Source organism: Eurosta solidaginis, chromosome 5 (genome assembly GCF_040869045.1).
Source record: "Eurosta solidaginis isolate ZX-2024a chromosome 5, ASM4086904v1, whole genome shotgun sequence".
In the NCBI taxonomy this organism is placed as follows: Eukaryota; Metazoa; Arthropoda; class Insecta; order Diptera; family Tephritidae; genus Eurosta; species Eurosta solidaginis.
The window spans coordinates 247,391,439-247,410,132 of NC_090323.1; the positions used below are offsets into that span (position 1 = coordinate 247,391,439).

The 18,694-nt window shown below is 34.5% G+C and overlaps 1 protein-coding gene across 1 annotated transcript in view; it reads left to right on the top strand.

The window, feature by feature from the left end:
- The window catches only part of LOC137253109 (uncharacterized), a 486,773-nt gene that overhangs the window by 158,697 nt on the left and 309,382 nt on the right, over window positions 1–18,694 (top strand). The gene's annotated exons all lie outside the window — the stretch shown is intronic.

Genomic DNA, 18,694 nt, shown 5'->3' on the forward strand with positions numbered 1-18,694 from the left:
TTAGTGAGGTACGGATCATCGAACTCTTTAGCCCATGTTTTAACAAATCCAAGTAAACCCAACGTTTTGTTGGCAATAGATGAAATATGCATGTTAAAATTTAATATCCGATCAAAAAGTACACCTAGATCATTTGCAATAGATATACGCTCCAAAGGCTTACCATCTATTACATAAGGTTTCAATGCTGGCATCCCTCGGTGATGTGTCATATGCTTACATTTAGAGCAATTTAAAGCCAGTAAATTTGTTGTGCACCAACACTGAAACGAGTCCAAATCGGCCTGGCACCCAATTTGCCAATAGACATCAACTGATCTTCGAGTTATGGTTCCTAAACGTGAGAAGATGCTTGCTCAGAAGTGGGCAGTACCACGCCCATTTATACAATTTTTTATTTATTTTCTTGTTATAAATACACTTCAGAAGTAAAATCGCATTTATAAAAAATGTTTTTATAGCAAAGATATTGCCTTTCGCATTCGCCTAAGATCACCTTAAAAATCTTTTATTTAAAAGTTGGCGTTGCCCTCTACCGATTGATATATTATGACAAGATTAACCGGTTTACCAAGTTTTGTGATAACTTAAAGCGTTTTTGATTTATGACCAGTAATATTTGAAAAGCTGGCATTGCCAGTAGGCGCTACCACAACCCTTTTTGAAAATGTTAAAATATTTAAATTAGAGGTTGGTATTTCAACCTACGCAACAAATTTCATTATTGTAAGTGTGTTATGTACTAAATAATCGTGTTTTGGGATTTTCCAAAATTTAGTTAGTCATTTTTAGTAGACTATGTCAACCGTGGTGTGATGGTAGCGTGCTCTTCCTGCCACACCGTATGCCCTGGGTTATCACCCGGGCAAAGCAACATCAAAATTATAGAAATAAGGTTTTTCAATTAGAAGAAAATTGGGGTCGCCCATCAGCAGTGTTTGACAAGCGCTCCGAGTGTATTTCTGCCATGAAAATCTCTCAGTGAAAACTCATCTGCTTTGCAGATGCCGTTCGGGGTCGGCATAAAACATGTAGGTCCCGTCCGGCCAATTTGTAGGAAAATCAAGAGGAGCACGACGCAAATTGGAAGAGAAGCTCGGCCTTAGATCTCTTCGGAGGTTATCGCGCCTTACATTTATTTTTTCTTTTATATCAGTTTTAACACCAAAAACAGTTTTTAAATTCTAAAAAACTAAAAAAAATCTACTTAAAAGACTATTTTTTTGGATTTTTTCTTCTTGTATTTGTTTTACAAACATTCTCATAGTAGGTAGGTCTAATGGCTGTGATCCTGGTCGCCCAAGTAGTTAATGAAAAGCCGTTTTGATGCCATAAAACTCGTCTAAACCTACTGAGTACTACATGGATATATTTTACAACCAGCCTGAGTTGTTTATAAAATCAAGAATGTTCGCCATTCCTATTTCCGCTAATCTTCCTAGATCTTCCAAAAAAGGGCTCCCGAATGATCTTAAACGGGTTCTAGCTAGAGCCGGGCATTTACGCAAAAAGTACTCGACAGACTCTTTTTCATCTATGTCCTTACAACTTCTACAGTGGTCATTGTGCGGAATACCCAACTTTTTCGCATGCGTGCCTAAAGCCCAGTGACCAGTGCAGACCGCTATAAGTCTATGGGTGTCGACCATAGATCTGCCCAGCAGATACCTTGTTTTCGTTTCGTTGTACTCCGGCCAAATGGCTTTTGAAATCGCACAACCCGCGGTGCTATTCAATTTTTGATGGGCTTTGTGCACATAAAAATCTCGAATATCTCCCTTGGCCACCCATCCCTCACCCCCCTCTGCTGAGGGGCATCTCTTTTCCCACGATTCCCCTATGTCCCGGAAACCAGATAATGGATATTTCCAGAGTGTCGGTCAGCGCCGATAAGAGTTGTTTGGTTGACGCTACCAACTTTGAGCTAGTATATGGTGCAGCTAACGCCTTAATTGCTGCTTGACTGTCAGAAAGGATAGACATTTTGCCAGTTATGCTCCTGGCCTCGAACAGTTTACAGGCCTGCCTAATTTCGAGGACTTCTGCTTGAAATACACTGCAGTATTACGGTAGTTTGAGCAACGTAGAAATTTTTAGGGAGTGCGAGAAGATTCCATCTCCCACCCCTGAGTCCATCTTAGAGCCGTCAATCATTCCTACTTGGAATGACAGTGGTGATGTTGCCCTCAAACTGGAGTTTGTGGGGATTATAATCTATATCGGAATTTAGTGCTCCCGTCGGGAGTAGATTAAGGATTCTGCCATGCCCCTTCTGAGTATCCTTCCAACACCCAGACTGTCTGAGTCTCAATGCGGTCTGCCCGCTGTGCATAGTATGTGCATGGATATCGGCAGCAGGTTTAAGATGGGGTCCAAATCCGCAGTGGGGCAGATGCGGCAGACTCCGTTGGCCCCAATGCACGCAGTGCGTTGACCTTCTGTAGGCTGGTGAGGTTGTACTTATTGCTAAGAGCTTCCCACCACACTATAGAGCCATACGTCAGCACTGGACGCACTACAACCTCATACAGCCAAAGGACCGTCTTCGACCTGAGACCCCACTTCTTACCGAACATCGCTTTACAAGCATAGAATGTGACGCAGGCCTTCCGCACTCGCTCCTCGATGCACACTTTCCAGTTAAGTTTTGAGTCTCTTGATAGTCCCAGGTACATAGCACTGCTTTATAGTGTTAATTGCTCGCCGTTTAACCTTAGTAATTCAAAGGTAGGTGGTTTGTTCCTCCTTGTGAAGAGTGGTAAATCCATCTTCTCCGGATTCAGCCTAAGCCCACATCCCTGTGCCCACCTACTTAGTTTTGCCAACGCTCTCTCCATGATTTCACTCATCACTGAAGGGAAAGGACGCGAAATCAGGATTTCCACATCGTTGGCGTACGCCACGACCTTCACACCATTAGCGTCGAGTTTTGTTAGAATGGCGTTCATGGTAGTAAACCATAGCAGAGGCGAGATCACCCCACCTTGTGGCGTGCCTCTACTTATCTGATTACCAATTTTTGTTCCTCCGAGCTCAGCTGTTATCTCGCGGTTGAGGAGAAGAGACGAGCTCCAATTCCTTATTAGTTCCTCCACCCCTGTCCTTCCGAGAGCTGGGCTTATCGCGTCAGCCTTCACGTTAATGAAAGCGCCCTCCACATCAACAAACGCGGCTAGAGTGAATTAGTAGTATGGCGTCATCAAATATTAGACCTACAGACGACCTAGTTTCCTACCTGCGCTTCGATGGGCCTATTAGAAGCACACTTGAGGTGGAAGGTTGGTGCACTAGCGCTTAGATGGCAGACGAGACAATACACGTTCCTACAAGCTGCCAGATCGCTGTAGTGTTTTTCAGGCGGAAGTAGTTGCGTTGACTAAGGCAGTAGAAACACTGGAGAAAACAGCTTAAACTACAGCCGCGTCAATTTTTACATTAACAGCCAAGCAACAATTAAGGCAATAATCTCTCATAGCACAACATCTGAATAGAGTGTAAACAATCTCTGGAAAGAATCGAGATAGGGAGAAATATACATTTATATGGGATCCCTGGGCATATGGGAATAGATGGAAATTAAAAAGCGGATAAACTAGCATCACTAAAATCTTCTACAGTAGATGTTCCAATCACATTGGAATCAATGAAAAAAAGACGAGAGCCGCGAATAATGGATCAAGCAGGAAAAGCGGGGCTGCAAAGTGTCGAGGGCAATGTGCAGGTATTACAACCTTAGACTAACTAAGTTACCCTTATAAATGAAGAGAAGAATGTAGGCTCATGATGGGTATTCTGACTACGATAGCAGATGTAGAAAGTGCGGGTTGGAGAAGAAAACGATCGAGCAAATTTTGTGCTCGTGCCCTGCGATCACAAGGCTAAGACTCCAGCTATTGGGAGTGGCACAGGTGGTATGAGAACTAGAAGTAGCAAAAAACATTGGTCTTAGTATTCTAGCATATGGCAAGAGGACGGAGCTATTTTGTCACACATGTCCTAGTTTCCAATAGGCTTTTTCAGTTTGGTCGTTGGGCAAACGGCTGGTAACACTATGAACTCATACAGTTGTTTTTGTTGCGTTGTAGTGATAAAGACATTCCCCGAAGCTTTTGGGTAGTGTTATCAATGTTGATGGTCCTTTCCCGGATATATATCCCATACGTTCCGATAACAAGCATCGTTAAAGTACACCCTCGACCATCTAAAACGATTTAATATGACCACATTGAACCTTATAGACCGTTACGCCTCCAACCTCCTAGTTCCATGTGGAACTTGAGGTAACCAGTTCCTCGCCTGCTAAAGAAACAATACTCGCCACGCTAACGGGAGGTTGAGAATTAGGTTGGAGAAGCTATAAACTGCGCTGCCAACCCCTTGAAAGGGATGCACTACAAAATATTTTTATACATTTGGGTATTTTAGTCGCCTCTTACGACAGGCGGGTATATTCTAAGCGCCCTAACCTGCTGAGGGCAAGTCTATGGGAGGTCCTCATGGACCTAACCTAATGCTTAAAGTGTATGCGCTCTAAAATAGGAAGCAAATTTAGTACGTGAATAACACTAAGAGACTAACCTGATTAATACATAAAGCATCCTCTCCTTGCAAGTAAAAAAAAGGCCAAGGTAGAAATACTGAAATCTGAAGGTCGTTTGTGCTTGATTCAAATCTTCACGCTTACGAATGGTGATGGGCAAAACGTGAAAATGTTTCGTCTCATACTCAATTTTTGTTAAATGCGAATACGAAATACGAAACTTCGCAGGGAATGTGAATAAAAAAAGTGGAACAAACTACTTAGTGGACATTCATTTTAAGTTATCATTCTCAGACATATTAACATAAAAAATGCATTAAACCGAACACAAATGTAATTTTTCAGATAAACCAAAATGCACTGAACAACTCTTAATTAGTCGTACGTTAAGCATAAAAAAGCAATTTCTCACAAGAAAAAATTTGCTGCCCAGAAATTGATATAATTAAAACTACAGTAATAAACTAGCATTGCCAACAACAATATGCCACATTAAAAAATAAATAAGAGCAACTAAAAAATCGTATCTTTAAGTAAATTAAGATGCGAAAACACACACACACACATAGTCTACTGTCGTTTTAATATGCACATATAAAGACAAACATGTACTCCTAGCAACTTCTTTACCTTCCAATCTTTACCTTCAGTTGCTGCGAACAACTTTCACTTGCAACAAACAAGCAAATAAAATCTATAAAAAAAATGCGAAAAAAAAACATTAAAAAGTAAACGAAAAAATGTTGTGTATGAGTGTAAAAGAAGTACAAACAGAAAAATGCAGAAAGAATGAGAGAAACTAATTACAAATAAAAGGCAAAAGTATCTGTAAGAAATATATAAAAATGAATATAAAACAATTAACATAGGAAACTATACAAAATAGCGGTTTGAGTACAACAATCAAATAGAGTTTCAGTGAGTAACACACAACACGTTATCAACGCAGTCAAGGAGCTAAGAGCGTGCTATAGCCTACAAGATTCTCAATTTTTCAAATGTTAAACTAAGATAAGTGTAGAGAGAGAGAGTTAGTTGTAAAAAGAAAATAAATTTGCTATTTTCAGTTTCAATTGATTATTGTTGTTAAGAGAGTGGGAGCTGCTGCACGCTTTGCTCAGCACTTGATTTTACTCTGTTGAAACAAATTATTTTTTTTTAGCTAAATGAGCACATCGGGCAATACAGTAATTTTAAAGTAAGTAGAATTATTGACTTCTCTTTGTGTATCGTTTTTAAACTACATGTACAGATGTATGTATTTCATTGCTCAAAGGAATATCATTGAAAAAAGGTCAATTAACTGACAACGAAAGACTTAGGACACAAACTCTTAATAGAACTTGCAGATAAAATACAATAAAATTTAGATATATAAAATTAAATTAAATTAAGTTACAAAATAAATCTTAATAAAATAAAATTCAATTAAGTTAAATTAAATAAAATAAAATTAAATTAATGAATGGATAAAGGCGTCACATAATATTAAACGAAATAAAATTAAATTAAATGAAGTAAAAAATAAGTCTAAATTAAATTAAATTAAATTAAATCGAATTAAATTAAATTATTTTAAAATAAAATAAACTAAATTAAATTAGATTAAATTGAATTAAATTAAATTAAATTAAATAAGATTAAATTAAATTAAATTAATTAAATTAAATTAAATTAAAAATAAATTAAATTAAATTAAAGCAAATTAAATTAAATTAAATCAAATTAAATTAAAGCAAATCAAATCCCACTCCCGGGAGAAAAGGCTTTGAAGAGATTTATAAGGTATAATCGAAACAGCTGTGGCCTTGTCCGTCCTGATGTCACGTTGTTTAAATTTTTCCCAAATTATTAAATAAATTATAAATTAAAACTTGCTTCAAATAAATGTTTTCATACATTTAAAAGCAACAAGTGAAATGCCCGTTAAAACTCATACAAATAGACAACTTTATTTCGTTGTAGTTCTATAAATAGAGCAAAAGCAACAACACCAAGTTTCTTTGAAACCGCCTTACCAATACATAACTTTGCATGGCAATTGGGATAAGGTTTACAACAACTAAAGCATGAAGTGGCTGAATGCGTTTGTAACACTTCAACCATCGTAGGAGTGCGGGTTCAAATCCCACCCCGGGAGAAAAGGCTTTGAAGAGATTTCCAATGTATAATCGAAACAGCTGTCGCTTTGTCCGTCCTGATGTCACGTTGTTTAAATTTTTCCCATGTTATTAAATAAATTAGATTAAATTAAATTAAATTTAATTAAATTAAATTAAATTAAATTGAATTAAATTAAATTAATTGAATTAAACTAAATTAAATTAAATTAAATTAAATTATATTAAATTAAATTAAATTAAATTAAGTAAACAAAATAAATTAAAATAAAATTTAAGAAAATAAAAAAATAAAATAACATAATGCAATGGCGGCCGCCCTGGTGTAATGGTAGCGTGCTCCGTCTACCACACCGAATATCCTGGGTTCTCGCCCCGGGCAAAGCAACATCAAAATTTTAGAAGCAAGGTTTTTCAATTAGAAGCAAATTTTTCTAAGCCGGTTCGCCCATCGGCAGTGTTTGGCAAGCACTCCGAGTATATTTCTGCCATGAAAAGCTGTCAGTGAAAACTAATCTGCCTTGCAGATGCCGTTCAGAGTCGGCATAAAACAAGTAGGTCCCGTCACGCCAATTTGTAGGAAAATTTAAAAGAAGCAGGACGCAAATTGGAAGAGAAACTCGGCCTAAAATCTCTTCCGAGGTTATCGGACCTCACAATACTTACTATTCCAAAAACAAAATACAATTTTTCAATTATAGAAAAATTAAAAAAACAATAATCATTACAAAAAATTATTGTTCTCAACTTGAGCTCGTTTCGAACCTTGAATTCTTTATCAATAGGCCGATAAATCAAAAACAATTATTATAAAATAATATAAAATAAAATAAAATGACATAAGGTTAATTAAAATTAAATAAAACTAAACTAAAAAAACAAAATTCAAAAAAAATTATTGAAATAAAATAAAAAATAAATAAAATAAAATACCATGAAACAAAATAAAATATAATAAAATAAAATTAAATTAAATTAAAAAAATAAAATAAAATAAAAAATTTTATAAAATAATATGAAATGACATAAAGTAAAAAAAAATTAAGTAAAATAAAATAAACTAAAATAAAAAAAAATAATAAATAAAAAAGGGAAAAATTTGTTAAAACAGAAACGAAGTCAATTCTTAAAGCCTTATTTTACTGTTTTATGTCAATTCCGACATCTCACTCCAAGCACATACGAGTAACAATCTTTGTTTTATTTATATTTAGAAAACCATATGAGTACTTAGAACCAGTTTTTTATGTGCGCTGACATTTTACGAAAACAAGAACAAATGTATGTTTTTAGGCAAAATGAAGAGACCGTTTAGATTTCAGCAGTTTGTCGCTAGCACTAATGCTGTTAATCAAGTGTGCTATTAACCTACTGAAATAGTAAACAGTAAAATCAAGAGCCGGCTAGCCAAGTAAGTAAGTAATGTATCAGACTATTGACCACATTTCAGTTTGTAACTAGACTGTGCCTAACATTTGCTACTGGTTGCAATAATTATAATGCGTGTAATTATAAATTGTATGTAACGTTGTGCGTGCATATATATGTATGTACGTATACTTATGTATGTGCACGTGGCGACTAATTTCTGTGTGTATGCGTTTATTCTGATATAATGACTGTAAGAATTAGCACTAAATTATGAAATTGCACGCAATAATGACGTGTTTGATTTACATAAACCATTAAGAGACCAATACAGAAGGAAAATTTGTGAAATATATGTTAATTAGTTTTTTAAGTCCGAGCTCTGCCTTTCCATAAAATCGAAGTAATTGCTCTATATTTCTTTCTATCAATCAGACTACAACTCAAAACTTAAGGAAGCTCAATATTCCAAGGGTTTTTCTCTCATAACTGCTCAGATTTTATGTATACACAAACTATTTTTGGCATTGTGCTATCTTTAGTGAATTTTTTCGCTTTTCATCAAACCTTGATCGCATAAAGTAACGAAGCCCTTTGTTGGCTAAAATTGACTTCAATACCTTAAAAATTAAGTAGATTCTGCCAATATATATCAGCCAACTCGAAAATAGCATTGCCAATTTTAATCAATCGATAAATCGCTGAAAATAGTTGATTGCTGCTCAATTGTTTATTAAGGTTTTACCGCTGAAAAATCTCGTCAGTTTCTTTCTCGTTTCGTGGAGGCTCTTTGTCAACATGATTCGATACCTAAATATCATGCTTTCTGTGTTTTTTCCAGATATTCCAATTTTGTGCGCAGACATTTCTGCAGTTAGTTCTGCATTATCTGCAATGTTGGCTTAGAAATCAAAAAGAGAACAACTTTTGGCTATAAACCTCTATTAATCTCTCATCATAGCTGCGGTATCGAGAGTCGATGGCATGGTCTTGTTATGGGAATTCATGAAAAGGTTTTCTGCACAGCATGTGTTCCTATCGGCATCCATATTTGGAAACGGAAGACCTCCGCCAAGAAGACTTGATCTCCCATGGTGCCCGCAATTGGTGTCAATTTTGTTGAAGCCGGGATAGCTAGGCTGACTTGCCAACTGCAGTGCCAAAATCTCCTAGGCGGGTAAGCGCCAATTGTTGGTGATGTTAAATTTTTTCATATTTCTCCTTTTACTCATAGCCACCATCATAACGGCATATAGTCATAGTTCATCGTTTTTAAAAAGTCGAGCTTTTTGAAAATTTAAACACTATTTTATTTGGTCTGTGAATATGCGCCAATAAAGCTAAATTACGACAAATATATTTTCTGCACGTTTTTATCAATAAATATGAAATAGACACAGGAGCTGAAAGATGATCAAAACTTCGAAGGCTAAAAAAATCGAACGATTCTAAAAACAAAATCGATTCTTCATTTCTTAAAAAAAGATCGATTAAATCGATTAAAAATCGAATCGAAATCCAGCTCTAACTGAAACTATGCAAACCAATCTCAAATACGAGAGAGATTAATGAAAATTTCAAAAATTATATTTAGAATTTTCTGAACTTTTTTGAATGTCTTACAGTCGAGGAATCCAGCCTTCACGACATCTCCCAATCTGCTGAGATTGATTGACTTTGCTTCGGCTCGAATTAGACGAAATTATAATTGGTACATTCCATAGTGACGGGTGGGATATTTTCACTTAACTTAGACCTAAACTTAAGGAGTGTTGGAGAAAAAAGTTCTCCGGAAGATTTACGGCCCTGAACGTGATACCGACGGGAGTATTGAAGGAGGTATAATGGCAGAATAAAAGGCCAAGTGCTGATAAGTTATTTTATGCGAATGGACGGAGATCCGAACATGAAAGTATTTCTATATCCTTAGCTGGAAGTAGAGGCAGGTAAAAGCTTTCGCTAGGTTGGAGGAGACAGGGGGAGGAAGGTTTACTCCCCTTAAGTTGTATGAATTTTTACGCAGAAGTCAAACAAGGCTGTTAAGCGCCAATTACTTAATTATGAATAATGATGATGATCACATCTTTAAAAGACACATACACAAATAACACTTGAAATTAAATTTTTATTGATACCAAAACCTAAATACTAAATATACAAAAGGTGAATGAATCAACAAAAGCTTTCATTACCAGTAGTATCTAAGTATAAAATTCAAAAGCGTAACATTTTCATAAAAAAAGAATATAAATAAAAAAAAAACGCGCGCATGCCGAAAGCTTTTAGTTAATTAAATGTGGTCATAGTTTACTTTTTAATAATATTTTTTTTTAACTTTCTTTGGTTAAAAACAGAAATAAGTATACACACACATACATGCTTTATTGACAATAGCCTATAAGATATAAAAAGAAACAAAAGCAAAAACTAAAAACAAACAACAGCACAACAACTGCATAACAGCACTTCATGCACATAACAGGTTTGTGGACGTACAACAATTACTCATACGCCATGTAGGCTAGCCAATATCAGTCTGCAATGGTCAACTGGTTGACAGTTTGGCGGGCTGGGCTGGCTGATTGGCCGGCCAAACTGAAGACTTAAAAGCTGACTAAAACTTATTCAAAAGGCATTTGCTTTCGGTAAACGTTATACACACACAAGACACACAAATTTTTGCAAGTGGAAAGTGACATTCCTCTCACTGATTGTGGCTAACAACAACAAAAACAATAGCACAATGTAACATAAAATCTTATATTTAAATACACTTTTACAAAAAAATTATTATATTTGTATGCGTGTACAAATGTGTGCTTTGTTGCGCTGTTACAATGCCAATGTACATGTGTATATACATACATACATAGCTATAGGCCAATGAAATTTTTTGCATCTTATTATTATTACTATTTTTCTTCTCCTTCTTTCTTTATAAATTTTATATGTCTTCTCCGCAATACACATATTTTTTGTCTATGCACTTCTTCACTTCTTTATAAACAGTTTGTATGTTATGTTATGTTTATTAGGGTGTTTGATTGTCCAGTGAAATAACGACCGCGCTCTTTATTACCTAATCTTGTAGGGATTTGTTTTCATTTATTGGGAAATATCCCCCACTTTATATTAAAATTTGCTCGTAATATATTGGAAAAAAATTTCTGATATAACTAATAATAAAAAGATTTTAATAAAACAAAACAAAATAAAATGAATTAATATAAAACAATATGCAATACAATGCGTTTTGTTTTGTTAGTATCTTTTTTTAATTAATTTCACATCGGATTTCTTTAATTTAATTTTATTTTGATTATTAGTTTTTATTTGATTTTATCATTCAGCTTTGTTTATGGTGTTATTTTATTTTATATAACATTTTTTTTTAATTTAATTTAAATTTATTTTGTCATAATTTATTGCAATTCGTTAGTTTTATATTGTTTATTTTATTTTGTTTTTACCTTATTCTATAATACTTTACTGTAGTTTATTCTTTTATTATATTTCATTTTTTGTATGTTTTTAATTTTTTTATTTACTTTATTTTATTTTTTTTACTTAAATTTTTAATTTTAATAATTTTTTATTTTATCTAATGTTATTTTATTTTAGTTTATATTATTCTATTCTGTTTTATTTTAATTTAATTTTTTTTAGTTTAGTTTAGTTTATTTAATTTTTTTGTTTTATTTCACTCACTTCATTTTATTTTGTTTTATTATATATTTTTTAATTTTATGTCATTTCTTTTATTTTATTTTATTTTTCTATTTTATTTTATTTTATTTATTTTTATTTTCTTTTTATTTTATTTTTTTCTTTTGTTTACTCACTTCATTTTATTTTGTTATTTCATTGCTTTTATTTTATTTTACTTTTATTTTTCTATTTTATTTTTTTTTTTATTTATTTTTTTTATTTATTTTTTTTTTTTTCTCTTAAGCTCCACTTTGGTCTATACATTATACATCGGTTGTATACAACAAGACACATAAACCTATTTATACTAAATATAGGTATATTCATAATAATCTGTAAATTACATGTCAATATCTCAAAACGAACGAACAATGGATGTTGTTGATAGAATTGCTGCCTTTTGAATAGTTAGAAGCTTATCTTCTAATTGAGCCGTTTATTTTGAAAGTGGCATAAGTCATTTCATGTCGTTTAGGTTCAGTGGTAATTTGTTGGTATCTTTCCTCGCCTCCAGTTTTTTAGATTCCAATATCCAAAAGATGCAATCCTTATTATTATTTTATAATTGTAGAACCATCTATATATGCATTCGTTCAAAAATAACAATGCATTTAAGACCATGAGTTGGAAATGACTTATGCCACTTTCAAAATAAACGGCTCATATGTAGTTTTTCCAGGTTCGTCATAAGGGTTTGGGTACTGCACTGTTGATGAAACGATTACTGGCTCTATGTTTACTTTATCAAAGTACTATAACATCTTAAATTCCTGAGCAAGTCCTATGTACTTTATTTTCTTTCCAGTGTGCAGGTTTTAAAGTTGTGAATGTTGGGAACCCCAATATTTTATTTTATTTTATTTTATTTTAATTTTTCTTATATTATTTTAAGAGAAGCTCGGCCTAAAATCTCTTCGGAGGTTACCGCGCCTTATATTTATTTATTTTTATTTATATTATTTTATTTTATTTTGTTTTAGTTTCTTTTAGTTTCTTTTACTTTATTTTGTTTTATTTTTATTTTGTTTTGTTTTATTTTATTTTATTACATTTTTTTAACTTTATTTCCTTTAGTTTTTTCTTTTATTTAAGTTTATTTTATTTTTGATTTTGTTTTTAGTTTAAATTATTTTATTTTATTACATTTTTGTTAATTTTGTTTTATTTTACTTTATTTTATTTTATTTTGTTTTATTTTATTTTATTTTGTTTGATTTGATTTTATATTATATTTTTTCTATTTTAATTAGCTTTAGCCTTAATCCTATAAGCCACTGTCACTGACAGCCCCGAGCCTCTTTTAAATGATAAAACTAGCTTGCTTAGTCGAACTTTCTTAGAATTGTGTTATATTGTTGTTCTCGAGATTTCTCTTCCTGGAAAAACTCTCCCGATCTCCGCATACAGCATATCCTCGACCTGTTTGTCTATTTTTAGGATGTAGTGGCCTTGGCCAATGTGTCGTGAAGATATTGGCTCTATCTACGCCCACAACGTTCATGCCTTGCCTTTGAAGAAGAAGCGTGAAAACGTCGAAACGCATAGGAGGGAACAAATTTTTACTTGCTCCCTTTTAATTTTTGATGGTGAGTGAGGACAAAGCGAAGTACCTGCTGTCAGCAAGCAAAGAGGCAGAGCATTTACACCTTGGCAACCACGCCGCTGTCTACCCGTCGGTGACGGCGAGTACGGAGAAGATTTAATGATGAGCTTTACAAGCTTTAAGCAGACACATAGTCCAGCGAATTAAGAAACACAGCGACTATTCTGGCAATGTAAGGTGATTGAAAGATCATGCTTCGGTCAAAAAAATAATTTTATTGGAACCCGCCCATGGAAGCAGAGGAAGACAGCGGCGCACACACGACTGGAAGGAGCAGATGTAAAACGATTTAGATTGCCATGGTGTTACCAATAAGTACCAGTTAGCCCAACGAAGAAGTTGCTGGCACCCCATGTTGTAGAAGCGGAAATTAATCAGTAGCACAGTTGGAAAAATATTATTTTAAAACGAAGCACCCTAATGTGGCGCGTTGTTGCTCATCTGTATTTGCATTTGTTATAGATTTTTAAAATTTTTCTTTACGCTTTATTTGCACGTATGTTTGTTTATATGTGTGAGGGTATGTGTACGAAGAAGCATCTCCAGTTCATTATTGGCTCGATCGGTCAGTGGGTAGAGTTGTGGAAATATCTAACTGTGCATGTCCAGTTATTTAGTCTTCGTTTGACTGTTAACATTGTGACGTCGTCGTCGTTTCATGAGCTTATCGGTCAATGTGGCGTTAAACATACATATATACATACAAGAGTGCAAATAAAAATTTATAAATAATTTGTGTATAAAGTGCTGCCTAAATAATAATTATTTTGTAAATTGAAAATTGTAAATAAATAAATAAACGTTAAAAGAGTATGTGATTTTTTAAAGTGAATAAAAAGCAAAAAAGTTTAAATTTTAATTTGTGTTAATGAGGAAACATAATAAGACATGTAGCAACTTTGTGCTGATTCTATATACTTAAGTGAGTGGTCACAATGTACTGAGGAAACTGATATCTACCTCCAAGGCTCTTGTCTCAAGTTGTTAAAATTTGTGTTTGATACTGTAACGAATTTCGGGAAATTCCGCTTATTCCAAACCTTCTGCTGACGTTCAAATCGCTAAACTGTTGAATAAATAACTTCAATATTCAATAATCCAAAATGGTCTTTATTAGGCTACTTTAAGGTACTTGACAATAACACTTATACTTCACAACTAATTGTATGTTTAAATCAAACTGCTTACTGACTACTCAGCTTGCGCTGCTTCTATACTCTCCGTTGCTTCATTCGCATATTTCTTCTAAAGTCTAGATGTTTCGCCTTCTAGAATCTCTTCTTTGGTTACCAGCGATATACATGTATATTTGTAGTTTGTAACCATATGCGTGTGTATATGTGAGTACTACTTCGGCTGATGATTACATGTGTTTGTGCGTATCTCTCCGTTGCCTTGTATGTATGTGAGTAAATTATAATTGATTTGATGTACACAAGAGTGGCAGCTTACTTTATTGTTGTTGTGCCTTTATTTACTTAGTATCAGATTAGTGATGTGAGTATCACTTAGTGATGCTAATATTCGTCACAATACGTTTTCCGGTGGGTAAATGTCTTAGTTTTAAGGCTCAGTATTTGCGCTTTTATTTGGCTTACTGTGTTAGCGCAATTGCTTCAGAGATGATCACGACGCGCCTAGTAATACAGCTTTCGAACCAGATAAATTCATGCTTTTTTATCTTGAGATGTGATAACGTAGTATCTTCCTATAACCGTAACCATATTTTAACAAATGTCGCTTGCTTAATTTTCCGTTAACAGTAATAGGTGAAATGTTTTCAAGTTCGCACTTGTCTGCTAGTTTAACTGTTGTAACTGCACCATTAAGTCGCGGTATTACGAAATGGCGTATCAGCGCTAATGGAGCAACCTTCGGTATCTGCGCAATAACTTCACACCACGCAGAGTTAGACAGCCTTAGTACTTTACTCAAAGTAAAGAAGGTCATGCTGAATATCTTGCATGGCTCTAAACATTTATCATTGTCGTACTGGAGGCTGTCAAAAGAGCTATGACGTCACACCTGGCCGAGGTGAAAGTGACTGAATATATTTATAGACAACAGACAGAACTATACGACTGTAGTCGGGATGAGCCACTATCTAGTTTAGGGTTGTGAAAGAATTACACATATCCTTCTGGCGGCAAACGGTCAAATGACTTTCCGCATCGACTGAATCATCATCATCATTAATTGGCGCTTAACTGCCCGAACGATTTTTGCCGTTTCGTAACAAGTCTACCAAGTCAGTGGAGGTCTCCCCCTTCCGTTGTTTCCAAACAGCGGTGTCGACTGAACTACTTTCTTGGCCGCAGCGTCTTCTTCCATTCTTTTAATAATATGACCTAGTCAGCAATATCTTTGGGCTTTAATTCTCTGCACTATCTTCATATCTGCGCGAAGCTCATACAGCACATCACCTATTTCGATACTCGCCATTAGCTTATAAATCTTCACTGAGAAATTTTCTCTCTAACACTACAAGAGCCATCTCATCATCTGTCCGAGCCATAACTCAAGACAGGTATAAAGTGCTACTTGTAGAGCGTCATTTTTGTTCGCCACTTTTCAATCGTTCTCGAGATGGTAGGGCATGTACCGTAATGGTGCTTTTTGCCAGAGCGTACTGCATCTATATCCAGCAAAGGACCATCAACATCGATAATATCCTAAAAACTTCGGGGAGTGTTTCTATAGCTACTACATCAGGAACAAGTTAGTTCCTCTGATTTGGACTTTTTCAAAGTCCAGGCCAGTCTAATCTCATTTCGAAATATATAGTATGAAAAATTGCTGCATAATAGGGACCTAGTGTCGTGTTAGGTAGGTTGTGGGAGCAGCAGCTGCCAAAAAACCTAACCTAATCAAGGAAAGCCATGCCGAGAGTTTTACCATGCAATCGTTTCTTTATAGATAATCGTTAACCGTGCATCAGCTGTGCCAGAGTTCTGCACCTTTTAATATATATATAATATATATAAAATAGTTTACAATAATACTGTTGACAAAACTATTTGGTGCATAATAATAAAAATCAAAAACAACTGCCTTACACATGGCAAAGTCATCTTCATTGGGGATTATAACATAAATCTTAACAGAAGCACGACATTTAGCAAGCATTTAGTTGACCTATTTATGTCTTTTGCTATTGAACACAAGATAGATTTTTACACCCGAAAGACCGTTAATACCGAAACAATGATTGAATTCATGTGAAAAATGAAGAGCATCACATTTCTGATCATGAAACTATAGAGTTCAAAATCAAGTTAGACAGAGAATTTCAAATGAGAGCGAAAAGAACCATAACTTCTTGGGAATATTATGCATGTGATAGTCTTGTCAACCAATTACGACAGGTTAACTACGCTGGCTTTGAGAATCTCAGTATCGAAAACAAGATCTCATTGCTAAACAACACATTATCGAATGAAATAACTATATTAACATACTCTAAAGAAATCACTAAAATGGTTAAGCAATAAACAGGTACTGTTTTATTATACTGTAATGAATTTAGGGAAATTCCGCTTATTTTACACCTTCTGCAAATGTTCGAATCGCTAAATTGTCGTATAAATAACTCCAATATTCAGTAATGCAAAATGATCTTTATTAGATTACTTTGGAAGTTGATTAGTCATACCTCAGCTTGCGCTACTTTTATACTCTCGGTTTCCTCGTTCACCCATTTCTCCTAAGGTCTAGTAATTTCGTGAACTTCATGCTTGGTTACCAGCCATATACGTGGATATTTGTAGTTTGTAGCCATATGCGTGTGTATATGTGAGTACTACTTCGGCTGATGATGAGTATCTCTCTGTTTCCTTGTATGTACATGTGTAAATTATGATTGATTTGTGTACCTACATACGAGTGGCTGTTTAGTATCTGCTTAGGGATGTTAGTATCACTTAGTGATGTTAATATTCGTCACAATACTATGAAGTTTATTAGAAACATAATAGAAGGCAACTTGCCTGATTATTTGAAAAGTAACATAAAATATGTAAGAAATGTTCATTCCGTAAATACAAGAAGAAGAAATGATTTTACTTTACCTGCTTATAGAACAGAAGCAGACAAATGTAATTTGTACTATAAAGGACTAAAATTCTACAGTGAATTACCAAATGAAGTTAAATCTAGTAGCATATGGGGGAATTTTAACACAGATTGTACAATTACTGTAGAACACTGCCATTCTAGTGCAAGATGGGCACACTTTCGAATCACCAATAGCATTGCATACATCCCGAGTACTCTACGCTAGCAGTAGGAAGCTTTCCCAAAAAGTAGGCGAAGCTCACACTGTATCTAATCACCCAACCAAATGAGTGCATCGCTGTTCAGATGTTGCCTTCACACTTTAAATATGTTAACAGCATCAGATACAACTGGTAAAATCCTTGATAGTCAATAGATGCCTTTAAATAACTTTAATTAGATTATATTGTAACGAATTTAGGGAAATTTCGCTTATTTGAACCATTCTGCTAACGATCGAATCGCTAAACTGTTGAATATATTACTCTAATATTCTGTATTGTAAAATGGTCTTTATTAGACTACTTTGGGAGTAATACAACTATACTTCACAATTATACTTCACTTCGCAACTGATAGCGTGTTTAAATTAAACTGATTACTGACTACTCAGCTTGCGCTGCTTTTATACTATCCGTCGCTTCATTCACATATTTCTACTAAAGTCTAGACGTTTCGCCTTCTGCTGTATCTACTGCTTGGTAATTGAGCTACATACATATATGCGTGTGCATGTGTGAGAACCAACTTCGGCTGATGACTACATGTGTTTGTGAGTATCTCTTCGTTTCCTTGTATGTATGTGTATAAATGATGATTGATTTGTTTACGTACATACGAGTGGCTACTTAGTATCAGCTTAGAGATGCTAGTATCACCTTAGTGATGCTAATATTCGTCAGAATATATTAATTACTATATATAGGTATAACCTAGGCTTAGTATAATCTGTAAGAAATAAATAAATAAATAATAAAATTTTCACACCTCTAGCGATGGTAAAACTGAGTTAGTGAATAGCACAGTGAAAAATCGTTAATTAAAATTTCGACAATTCGTATCGGCGGGTTCCGATAAAGATACTTTCTTGTTCATGCTTCTGTTCCATGCTTCTGCACCATATAGCAGGGCGAGTACGAAAGTGACTTATAGAGCATGATTTTCGTTTGCCGAGAGAGGACTTTACTTTTCAATTGCCTACCTAGTCCAAAGTAGCATTTATTGGCAAGAGTGATTCTTCGCTAGATTTCAAAGCTGATGTTGTTGTTTGTGTTAATGCTGGTTCCCAACTAAACGAAGTGT